Below are 12791 nucleotides of genomic sequence, written 5' to 3'. Positions count from 1 at the left end.
TAGCTGCTCCTATGATCCACTGGGACAAAAGCCAGCTGCCCCAAGGAGACAGAGCAAGCCAGGGCAGAGGCGGGAGGGAGTGGAGCAAATGGAGGGCCTGGGGCCCTGGGGTGCTGGGGAAGTCTGACCCACCGCCCAGATCCGGAGCCTCCGGTGACTACCCGGGCAGGGCGAGCAGACATAAGGCATGGATTATCAGCTGGAGGGATGGGGTCAGCGTGAGATTTGGGGGTCCAGTTACCCAAACTAAAGGGGGATTTCTGGTGATGAAAAATGAAGGCTTTGGATGAGGCCCCATCTTCACTCCCTGGTCCTCCCTCCCTTCAGACCCTGAGCCCAGCCATTTCCAAGGTCTGTACCTCCTGCTGACTGCTCACACCCAAGCCACCCTCCTGAACTCAAAGGAACAGCACCTGTGTGGCCCTGGCACTGAGAAAAAGAGCCTGCAAGCCAGAAGAACCAAGTTCAGGTCTCTCCCGCGGTTTGACCTCAGACAAGTGTCTGCACCTCTCTGGACTTCTGCTTTCCCATTTGAACAATGTAAAGATCAAATCGGATGGTTTCTGAGAACAGGCATGGAGGGATTGAGCCCTCACTGTGGCCAGGCTCTGGGACCAGTGCTGGAGACCTCGCAAAGGATGCAGTGAAGGAGAGGCCAGAGGCAAGATGGTAGAGAGGGTGCCTGTGCAGCCCCCCAGGGACAGGACCGCACCAAGAGGGGGCATGGGGGAGGGGAAGACAAGAGAAATGGTGGCAAGAGCCTGGTGACCGATTGGCACTAGAGCTTCAGGGAAAAAGAGGTGTTCAGGAGGACACCTAGGTTCCTGGCTTGATGCTGGCGGTAATACGCAGGGAAGGAACGAGGGATGGGGAGCAGGATGGGGTAGGTGGCATTCAAATTTGGACTCACTGTGTTTGGTCTGTCTCAGTGGCAGGCTCTGCATGCAGCTAGATACACAGAGAGGGGTCCGGGCCAGCCCGTGCCCCAGCCCTGGGAAAGGCTATAGCATAGGGTCACTTTTCCCTGTCCCTTTACTCCAAAGCCTATAGCCTCCATATCTAGGGAGTTTTCCTAATCCTCAGAATGGTGAACGTCCATTCATTGCTCAAGGCCCGGCTCTGTGTCCCCAGGGAAGCATCCTCTGACACACCTCTTCCTCTTTCTGTCCCCTGAGGAAACTCCTATGCCACCCCTGGTCACAGCAGGCAGCATGCTGGATTGTGTGGTCCCTCTCTCTCCCTTATTAGGCTGCGAGCATCTTGGTCATTCACATATCCCCAGGGCAGAGCGCAAGATCTGGCATATAGAAGGCACCCAGCAAATGTTGGTTCATTGAATAAAGAAATGAATGAGTGCCTGTATGAGTGATTGAATTCGTGAAAAAATATAGACCTTCTATGAGTGAGTAAGGGTCCAGGGCCAGCCTCATCAAGGTGACTGCCACCCCATCCATCTGCTGTGACAACTACGAAAAGTGTCAGTACTCTGCCTCAGTTTCCCTGACCTTCCCAGCTGGGCCCTTGGCCAGCACCCTCAACACCCTCACAGGCCCAGCTCCACCCCAGGCCCTGAGCCCCTCCCAGCTAAGGTGGCCAGGACCCCCTTCCCTACACCCTGCTCCCCCCACCCAATCCCCCTGACATGGGGTGGGGTTTCCCTCTGCATACCCCCCCCCCACCCTGGGCTCCACCCCAATCACATGCTCTCCTGGCAACTCTACTGGGGAGTTGGATTTTAAAGCTCCTGGAGCGCTCTCACCCCTGCTGTGTCCCACCCACTATTTGGAAATCCTGAGATGACTCTTACCTGAATCACTCAGGGGCCCAGCCCCACCCAGCCCCACCTCTGGAGGCAGCTTCACAGCCAGACAGGAAAGCTCTGGAATCAGCCCAACATCTCTTCAAATTCCCCTCCCCATTTCTGACCAGTTTTCAGTGTGACCTTAGGTGCCAACTGCCCTTCTTGGGCCTCAGTTTCCCCATCTGTAAAATGGAGTTCATAATTCCATTCTCCTAAGAGTTATTGTGAGGACAAAATAAGATTACGTGCATGATTCTGAGCAAGATTATAGGCATGACCAACTTCCAGTAGGAACTCAATGTTAATTCTTTATCTGCTCTCCCTAACATTTCCCTATCTGAGCAGGAGGGTTTCATACAAAGTTCACTTCCTCCTCTTTACCTCCTCAGTGCCAGGCTGAGGTTGGGCATTGGTGGTAATAATAATGATTGTTAATATTTCGAGTACCTACTGCGGGCCAGGCAGCGTGCTGTGTATTTCACATGCACTATCACATGTAATTTTCTCAACAGCCCTACACAGTATTATCACCTCCATTTTACAGAGAAAGAAACTGAGGCCCAGAGAGCTGACATGACTTATCCAAGGTTGCACAACTAGTAAGGGATAGGTTTCAAGGCCCAGTCCCTTTATTCTGAAATACCAGGTACCACATAACCTAAGCCCCAGCAGAGCTAGCCAGTGTTTGGAGTTAGTTAAGAAGAAACAGGACTTCCCCGGTGGTGCAATGGTTAAGAATCCGCCTGCTAATGCAGGGGACACGGGTTCGAGCCCTGGTCCGGGAAGATCCCACATGCCGCGGAGAAACTAAGCCCGTGTGCCACAACTACTGAGCCTGCGCTCTAGAGCCCGCAAGCCACAACTACCGAGCCCGCACGCCTAGAGCCTGTGCTCCGCAACAAGAGAAGCCACTGCAATGAGAAGCCTGCGCACCGCAACGAAGAGTAGCCCCTGCTCGCCGCAACTAGAGAAAGCCCATGGACAGCAACGAAGACCCAATGCAGCCAAAATAAATAAATTTTTAAATTTTTTTTAAAAAAGGAGGAAACAGAAATGCACTGTTGGGGGCGGCGGGGTGGGGGGTTGGATGGGACAGAGTTGGGGGAGGCTAGGGGGTCCAATTTAAGCAGCATAATTCAGCTGAGAAGCTAAGCACCTAGAATCACGAAATGTTTTCACATTCCTCACATTGAAATCCTCACAACAGCTCCAAAAGGAAAGTATTAAGCATTATCCCCATTACGCAAAAGAGGAAACTGAGACACAAAGATTTCCCTAGACTGTGCGGTGAAGAGCACATGCTAAGGGGTTTTGGTGCAACGTCTCCTTTATAACTTATAACAGCTCCATGAGATAGATTCTCTTCTTGTCCCCGTTTTTGTAAACAGGAAAACTGACCGCTAAAGGCCACGGGCTAGTAGATGGCAGAGCTGGAATCAGAGCTCTGGTCTGTTTGATGTCAAGTCTACAACGTTAACTCCCTGCCTCACTCCATCCTTGGCTCTCTTGAATCCCAAGCCATCTGAGTAATCTTTGAGGGTCAGACATCAGCTCCTGGGATCTGGGGGCCCAGCCGCCTGTGACTGAACAGCTGGAGGAGCTGGGAAAGAACCACTGTCTTGTGAAGGGACAATAAATGCTCTGGAGGTTGCTGGGGCAAGAAAATATCAGTCCCTGCATCCCCCTCCTCCTCCATCACAGTTGAAGAGGAGCCGCTTCCAAGGTCCTCCTTTGGTGGTGACATACGCTCCTAACTCTGCTGAGAACCTTCAATAGCTCCCACTGCCCCCAGCCCTTAGCCTGGCCTTCAAGTCTCATCTTTCCCTGAGCAGCAGGACGTCATAGAAAGAGCCCTGGAATGGAGGCCCCGAAGGTGTGGTCCTTGGGCAAGTCACTCTTCTCCTTCCTGGACCTCAGTTTCCCAACTTACTAAATAAGCCTGTTGAATTAGATGTGCTGAAGGAGAGGAACAGGGGTCTCGGAGTCAGGAGGCACTGGATTTGGAGCCCAGCTTCCATATTCAATGTTGCGGCCAGTCATATGTCATCTCTGAGGCTCAGTTTCCTCATGTGGAAATGAGGACCATAATAATATCTATTCCCTGGGACCATTGTGAAGATAAAACCACTCAACTCTGGCACTCGGGAGATACTTGGTAAATGATCGTTACTGGTGGAATTAGTAGTAGTAGTAGTATTAAATAATTAATATTAATTAATAATTAATTCGATTCAGTCAGTGTGGTCCTAGATGTGAAAAAAACTTGTTCTGGACACGAAAAAGTAGTTAAGAGAGAATGGTTGCAGGCAGGTGCTAGCTTAGCGTACTACGAATGCATTTGCCTACCCATAGCAAAGTCCCAAATATGGAAGCCTAAACAAAAAAAAAAAAAAAGAAAGGAAGAGGATTCTTGCTCTGGAATGACAGGCCCAGAGGTAAACTGCCCAGGCCCCTTGGCTGCTGGAGAATGCCATCAGGAGGCCAGTCTCTTTCCATCTTTCTGTGCCGTCACTCTCAGACTGTGTTGTGTCCGCCAGCCTGTGTTCCAGGCAGGAAAGGATAGAAAGGGAAGAGGCAGCCCCAGCTGAGTTCCACCCGCGTCTCTTTCACCAGAACTGCGTCATGTGACCTCGCTTGCCTGCAAAGGAGATTGGGAAATTGAGTTTTGGGGATTAAGCAGGGAGGGATAGGGAGTTGGAAATGGAGATGGGGCCAGCTGTGTCTGCCAGACTCAGAAGAGTCTCTTTCTGGTGTGGGCTGTGGTTTCTGACGTGTGGCTTCTCCAGAGAACCCAAGAACAGGTATGTGCTGCCGACTCCAGAGGTGAGCAGGCCTTGCTTGGCCCAGGAGAGGGTCTGAGAATTGCAGAACCACAGCAGGTCAGAGACAGGCACTCCCTGAGACAAGGTCCAACCCAGCACCACTCAGTGTCAGACTCGGAGGGTCAGAACAAGGCAGGGGCTTGCCCAGACCGGCCAGTCTCTTTCCACTGTGTCCTATGGCCTCTCATAAAATGACCAACCTTGGAACAAGTCACCCATGAAACAGTGGTGCCCCAACGCAAGGGCATCTCATCCTCTGAAGCTCTGCACCCAATGAACTGAAAACGTAGGGGGCAAGAATTCACACTTCCGGGCTTCCCTGGTGGCGCAGTGGTTGAGAGTCTGCCTGCCAATGCAGGGGACAGGGGTTCGAGCCCTGGTCTGGGAAGATCCCACATGCCGCGGAGCGACTGGGCCCGTGAGCCACAACTACTGAGCCTGCGCGTCTAGAGCCTGTGCTCCGCAACGGGAGAGGCCGCGACAGTGAGAGGCCCACGCACCGCGATGAAGAGTGGGCCCCACTTGCCACAACTAGAGCAAGCCCTCGCACAGAAACGAAGACCCACCACAGCCAAAAATAAATAAATAAATAAATAAATAAATTTAAAAAAAAAAAAAAAAAGAATTCACACTTCCAACCAACTCTTCAGTTCTCAGGCAAGAGCCTTAGAAGTCCATTTTCTGGAGCCTTTCAGATAGAACTGGACAGACTCATCACTCGCATGGGATGTGTGCTCCTGCTTTAGCACCTCAGTAATAACTTACCGTCATTCAGACATACACAGTTTAGAAAAACATTTTCACTTACATCATCTTCTCTTTTGATCCGCACAGAAACCTTCTGACGTAGGTGTTTTAGCCCCTGAATAAGCCAGGGTTGTCTCTATGACAACCGACACACACTCAATTCCAACTGATTTTGGCGAAAGAAGGAGAAGAGTTGGCTCCCAAGCTGAAAAACTGGGGACAGGTATGGCTGCATCCAGGTGTCAGGCTTCCCCTCTCTCTGTCTCTGTCTGTGTGACTCTCTGTCTCTCTCTCTTTGATCTTTTTTTTCCTTCTTGTTGGCTTCACTCTCAGGCAGGTGCTCCCCAAGCACTCGGGCAGCTCCAAACTTACACAGTCCTAACACTCCAATCCCATATGAAAAGAGAATCTCTTTCCTGGACACTTCTGATTGCTCCGGCTTAGCTCATGTGCCCATCCCTGAACCAAGTGCTGTGAGCAGGAGGATGGAATGTCCTGATTCTAACTGGCCAGTCCTAGACCATGTGCCCACATGAACTGAGAATGAGAGAGGGATGTTCCCCCAAAAGAAAACTGGGTACAAAAGAAGGAAGGTATGAAGGCCAGGCAGAGGCAACTGACGTCCAGCAGCATTCTGCTTCCCCATCTGACAAACGAGGAAGCCAAGGCTCAGAGAGGTAAGCGGCTTTCGCCTGAAACCTCAGGGCTGGTAGGAAGGGAGGCTCTCTTGCCTTTGGCCGTGAGCCTGGATGGAGAGAAGAGGGGAGGGCTATGGGGGTGAGAGGTCCCCTGCCTTTCCGGAGCCTGGCAGGCTTCAGAGCCGCCCGGAGAGGGAGGGAGAAGGGTTTGGAGGGATGCTGGAATCCAAAGCTGCTTCTCCTCTGTACTTCCTGGTGTTTGCTTGAGCAGGAAAGGATGTTCATGTTTGTTGAACAACCAAGGCTTGCCAGCTACTTCTGGACACTTCACAGACCACATTTTTCAGAGTTGAGGCTCACAGAGGTGAAGCGACTTGTCCAAGTCACGAAATCTTGGAATGGCAGGGCTGGGACTCAATCCAGGTCTGGAATGACTCCAAAGCCAGTACTGTTTTCTTGAGTGTTTCTCAACAGGGCACTATTGACATTTTGTGTAAGATTTCCCCACACAGGGCAGGAAGTTTAGCCGGCTAATGGTAAGCTCAGTCACGGCAATAACCAAAAGTTGCTCCATGCATTTCTAACCTCCTGTGCTCCCTCTAGGAGGCTACATCTGCCTCTGGTTGAGAACCAGAACACCACGCTGACCGAGCCTGGTGCTTTTCTGTGGACTCAGGGCCTGACACAGAGAAAGCACTTAATAAGTGTTTGATGAACGAACAAATGAAACATTCTGGAGTCAAAGAGGACTAGGTGCAAATCCCAGCTCTACCACTTACTAGCTGTATGGTGTCGAGCAAGTTACTTAACCCTTCTGTGCCTCAGTTTCCACATCTGTAAGATGGGGAGAACACCAGCACCATCTTCATAGGGTTGTTATAAGGATTCAACAAGTTAATTCTTATAAAATGCTTAGGACATTGCCTGAGGCTTAATGAGCTCTGTATCAGTATTTCTTAAATAAATGAGCTAATAAATGAATGAATGAATGAATGACTATCGCTTATACACATACACACACACAATCAGGAGTATACGGTCTACAAATGCTTTCATATTTGTTATCTCATTTGATTGTCTCCCTTACTCTATAAAGGAAGGTTATGCACATTTTACAGATGAGGAAACTCACTTAAGAGGTGAGACAACTTGGCTAGGGTCTTCCAGTTGTTCAGCTGTAGCTCCAGAATTTCAAACTCTGGCTTCTCTGTATTTTCCACCCCCTGCAAATACACACTTTTCAGCCATGAATGAACACGTGAAGGCTTTCAGAGGGCCTGGACAGGCAGGGGCCGACCTACCCCCGAAGCTGTGAAGAACCAATTTCTCGTCTATCCAACCTGGGACTCTCTCATGGGGCTGCCCATGCTCTGTGGCGGGGGGTGTGTGTGTGTATGTGACTCACCAAGGGGTTGGGGAGCGAGGAGGCCCAGCCATGCGGCCAGGACTGCAGGACCACAAGAAAGAACTGGGTGGTGAGTGAGGGCTGGCCAACTGCCTGCCCACAGCCTCCCACTCTCTGAGGAGAGGAGCACTGGCTCTGAGGACACCCCAGAGCCCCCAAATCTAAACCCTCAGGACAGGAAGTGGGTGTCTCCCAGGGTATCGAGCACCCAGCACACAGGAGTGACCTCACTGCTCTGTGATTCCTTTCAAATTCACTCCATCCATCCTGCAGACACTCATGAGAAGGCATCTTGGCCAACCTCCAGATGGGCTGCTGGAGAGTTGTGCTCTCAAGGAGATCTCAGATAATGGGGTGAGCCTCAGAGGAACAGAAGACAGAGAATGGGGTACTGCTGGGGATATACACACACATTTGGGCACATACATATATGCAATGAGATTCCGTTCTTTCCATGCCAAGATTCAAGTCACAGCTTTAGTGAGCCTCCATAGCAGTGGAAGTGTAGAGCGGTAGAAAGCTGGAGAAACACTGGGATGGACCACACCTCAGCTACTTCCCTTCACCAGGTCTCTCCTTGTTGGTGTCTCACTTCGCCTTTCTTCCCCGGCAGCAGAACTTCCATTATGCTGGAGTCCTCCTCGCTCCGTCCACTTGGAATCTTTAATGTTCTTATCCAGACCAACCCAACCTAATTCAGCTCCACCCACCTCAATTCTCCTAAATTCAACTCCAGTCAACCCAGCTCAACTTATTTCCACCCAACCCACCCAAATCCAACCCAACCCAATTCAACCAAACTCTGCTCCACTCCACTCAGCCCAAACTAACCCATCTCAACACAACCCAACTCGGTTTAACTCTACGAAATTCAATTCAAGGAACATCAGCTCAGCTCAGGTCCACTCAGCCAAACCCAAATCCAGCTCTATTCAATCCAACCAAACTAAATTTTATTCAACCCAACCCACCCCAGCGTGACATAACACAACTCTAATCCACCCAAACCAAACTCAACACACTCAACCCAACTCAACACAACTCAACTCAACTAAACCCTTCCCTACCCAGCTCGATTCTTCTCCTTTTGCATCTCCTCTTTCTGTCTGACACTAAATACTTGCTTCCCAATCCTGTCCCATTGGCAGATTCCCTATCCTTCCCTAAATAGTGAGACACTGAATTAATACCTGATCTACAAGAAGATGGGAAAAGTTTCCTTTGGACTATCTACCTCCTTGCTTTTCTCCCTGTGCTAACCACATCCCCCTACAGATAATAACCTTCATCTCTGACTCCCCACCACTCTCCCCTCCCCATTCATGAAACCCCGAGGCCATGAAGCCTCAGAGACCTCAAGCCTGTGTGGGCTCTCAGCGCTGCACACCCTGCCCCCATGGAGGTGAGGTCTGGCGGACATTTAGACTGGGCAGCAGGGAGGGTCCCGGCCCCAGAAGAAATTTGATGGGCAGAAGAGGGGCCACCAGACCTGGGCACCTTGCAGGCAAAAGTAGGATCTGGCTTGACCCCCAGGGAGCAGAGGCTCTGTCGCTAGCTTTTCTGCCCCATCCACCGAGCTCTCTTTCCACTCCTTTATGGCCCTGCCGTCCTTTTCCTGCCTTATCGCTCAGTCTTCGTCTCTGTATCTCTGTCTCTCTCTGTCATTATCTCTCTGTGTGGGTGGCCCTGTTTCATCATCTCTATCTTGGACGCTCTCTTCCTCTTTTACCACCTCGTGTTGCTAGCCTTCCTCTTGCTGACTCTCCTCCTGTCTCTGTTTCTATTTCTGGTACAATCTGCTTCATGTACTAAGCTCTAGCTGGGGAGTTATTTCTCCCTCCATCCCCTCTGCCTCTTCCCGACGGAGAGAACCATAGTCACCCCGGGCTGCCTGGGAACCACTCATGCGTGAGCTAAAACTGCTTCCCTCAGAAGGAAAGAAATCAGAACCATACACCCTAGAGTTGGAAGGGAATTTAGGCCAATCTTCCCATTTTATGGATGGGGAAACTGAGCCCCGGAGGCTGCAGGGGGCTTGCCCAAGATCATTCAGAGTTAGCAGAGTGAGAATGAGGTCCTCCTGAGCTGGAGACCCCAGACTCTGAACCTAGAGGAGGAAGGTGGGGGACCAGACTGGCTGGGAGGTGGGTGGGAGGACAGTAGCACCCACCGCAGAAGCCATCTCCAAGACCAAGAGAATTATGTGCCTTCCCACAGCATCTCAGAGCAGTGCCTCCCTGTCTGTCAGTCTGTCTGTCTCTCTCTTAGTAAAGTGTATTCCCTGGCGGGGAGGGGTAGAAAGGAGACAAGAGACAACCGGGTTGCCCCTCTGGTGAGGGTCATTCACCACTGACCCCGACCTTTCCCACCTCTTGAGGTCGGGACCCAACATGGCACAAAAGCACAATTCTGAGAGCACAACGGGGAAGACTTCATGGGCCCAGGGGAGAGGAGGAAGCCAGGCTTTGGCCTCCTGCAAGAGAGCCACAGCCTGTGAGGGTCAGGGCTGGGGTTTTAGCCAGACTGAATCCAGAATCCAGCCATTGGGCCCTTGGCCACAGGCTCCCCGCCCAGCCAGGCACAGCCCCCCAAGACCGTCCTGGTCTCGGTCAGGGTGAGCCTACAGGCCCAGCGCCAGGATCGCATTCCTCTCTGGCCGCACCCCCATCAGCCTCCTGGGCAGTCCGGGCTCCAGCAGGAAGCAAGCGAGGCCCAGCCAGGGAAGTGGCCCTGCTCCAGCCCAGAAGTGAGGCCCCAGCTCTCTCCTCCTCAGCCATGACTGGCTGTACCTCTAACTGCTCTGAGATGCTCCCTCGGCAGCTCAGAGTTCCTGGGCAGGCACTGGCCAGCCTTCCTCAGAATTCTAGGATGTCTGAAAATAGAAAGGAGAAGAGAAGTCTGCGGTCTGTGTGGTGGGCAGAGAGAAGCTGGGAAGGGGAGGGGTGGGGGAGGAATGAGTTTCTAGGCACATGGACAGACGCCGCCAGGACTGGCTCTGACCTGACCTCCAGTACCCTCCACCCTCCTCCTCGAAGCCCCTGCTTCCTGCCTCTCTGTAGAAAGGGCCCAACCCTCCACCAAACAGATCAGGAGACTGCGGCCCAGAGGGGGAAGCAGTTTGCCCGAAGACACATAGCAGAGAAGCAGCCAGAAGCTGGGGCTCCTGACCCTTAGACCCGGCTCCTTCCCCAGCAGGCTCTCAGGGTGGAGTTTCTTATGGGCTCCTAGCTCACCCCATCCGCACAAGAGGCCAGATTCAGGCAGGTCACTCCCCACATGAATTGTCCCAACCCCAGGAGTGCCCTGGTCCTCAGAACCCCCAGCTTGGCCTGGTCCAGCTCCCTCCCAGAGGCCTTGGGAAAGCAGGGCCCTCCTCCTCCTCTGCTGACCTCCGCCTGGGCTGGCTCTTCCTTCCGCTTTCCCCAGCACCCCTCTCCCCACCCCAACCCTGGGCCCAGCAGAGCTGGTGGGAGACAGAGGGGGAATCTGAGCCCCTGCTGGATCTCAAGGCAGGCCACGTCCCCGGCCCAGGCACAGAGCTCAGAGGGCTGGAGCTCATGCACTCCCACCCACCAGGCAGTCTGCATCTTGGCAGGTCCTCGGGCATGTGAAGCTGAAGTCTGCTTCCCCGGCTTCCCCGCTGGCCCTGCTGCTGCCTCTGGATCTCACGGCACAGGTCTGCCTGATGGCTCCTCGGAGGTGGACCAGCTGCCATCACCTTCCCTGGCAGTAAGTTTGTTTCAAGAGGCTACGAGTGCCAGTTCCTCCATGAGGTGTGAGTCCTGCCTCAGCCCCTGCTGGCTGGGGGACCTGCGGGGCTGCCCTGTGTACCTAGTTGTAAGACTGATCTTCATCTGTATCCTTTCGTCTTTGTAGTGAATTATCCAACTCGAGGGCACCTCCTGAACTTGCCGTTGGTGTCAGAAGTGAGGCAGGTTTGTGTGCAGACTGTGACCTCTGACCTTGTAGTTGGCCCCCAAATTACTGCAGCTTCATTCACTGACTCCTCACGATAACCCTCTGAAGTAGGGACAGTCACCATCAAGGCTGTTTTCCAGATTGGGAAACTGAGTTAAGTCACCTGACCAAGGTTGCACAGTTGGCAGATGAGATTTGAGAGCAGGCAGCCAGGCCCAACTGGGAGAGCCAGAGGGGGATCAGAGGGGGGCTGCCAGGAGACAGTTCCCTGAGAGGGTTCCGCAGTAAAGAGGCTGAACTTTGTCCTGGGGTCAATGGGGAACCATTGATGGCTTTAAGCAGGGAGCGATGTGTGTAGCTGTGGGTTTTAGCAGGGTCCCTCTGGATGCAGCATGGAGAGTGGATTGCAGACAGGTCCGAGTGAGAGAAGAAAACATACGTGAGGCCACTGCAGCAGACCAGGTGAGGAAGATGGTGTCTGGACCTGAGCCGTGGACCTGGGAATGGAGAGCGATGGACACGTTCCAGGTCTGCCTAAAAGGTAGACTTGACAGGACTTGGGGACAGACTGAATTTAGGGCGTAATAGAGCAGGAAGAGCCGAGGGTAACTCCCAGGCTTCTGGATTAGACAATTAGTGTGCTAAGTCCCCGAGACAGGGGAGAACAGAGGAAGAACAGATTTGGGGTGGGCCATACCACTACTAATGGTCCTAGAGTCCTGAAGGGGTTAATGATCCAGAACAGGGCCGTCCCTTCCCCATGACACAGGGTCCCTTGTCTGGACCAGGACTGCGGCTAGCTCCAGAGCCAAAGTGACACCCGCCCCTACCCCAGAGTTGCCACCAGGTGGTAGCAGAGGCCGCCTTTTTCCAGGAAGGCTGTCTAGCGGAGGAAAAAGGGAACTTCTCTGCTGGGGATGCAGACCCACTGGCAAGACCTGGGAAAATGGGCCAGGGGCCTCATCCAGGGGGTTCTGAACCCGAATTCCTGCATGTACAGCATCAATAGAGCCCTGATCTAGGAGGCAGGAATCCTGGGTTCTAATACTGCCTGTGACCCACACCTGCCCCTCTCTAAGGCTCAGGTTTCTTGCCTGTAAAGAGTGCAAGCCCTTCAAGGGATCCAGAAGCTGGCAGGGACTTCTAACTCCTTCTCTGGCTTCTAACCCTAATAGCTATGGCTTCCAAACATATCTGTAGAGGCAACATCTTTTTTTTACAAACAAAATCCTAAGCGCTCCTCATCCACCCCATGTACAAAACAGAACAGATTTTTACTGATCTACTCTAGTTGGAGTAGAGGTTAGGGACCCTCCCAAGCCACACAGAGGATAGTCCAGGCCCCTCAACCTGGCATTCGAGCCCCTTCACTCCCTCTCTCTCCAGTGCCTTCTTTCACTCCCCTCCCCTCCCCCATTCTGTGTGGTCCTACTGTGCGGAGGATCAGGACTGGCTAGGTA

The sequence above is a fragment of the Balaenoptera musculus genome, chromosome 6 (assembly GCF_009873245.2).
Source record: "Balaenoptera musculus isolate JJ_BM4_2016_0621 chromosome 6, mBalMus1.pri.v3, whole genome shotgun sequence".
NCBI classification, from domain to species: Eukaryota; Metazoa; Chordata; class Mammalia; order Artiodactyla; family Balaenopteridae; genus Balaenoptera; species Balaenoptera musculus.
Note: the sequence above shows the minus strand (reverse complement) of the source record.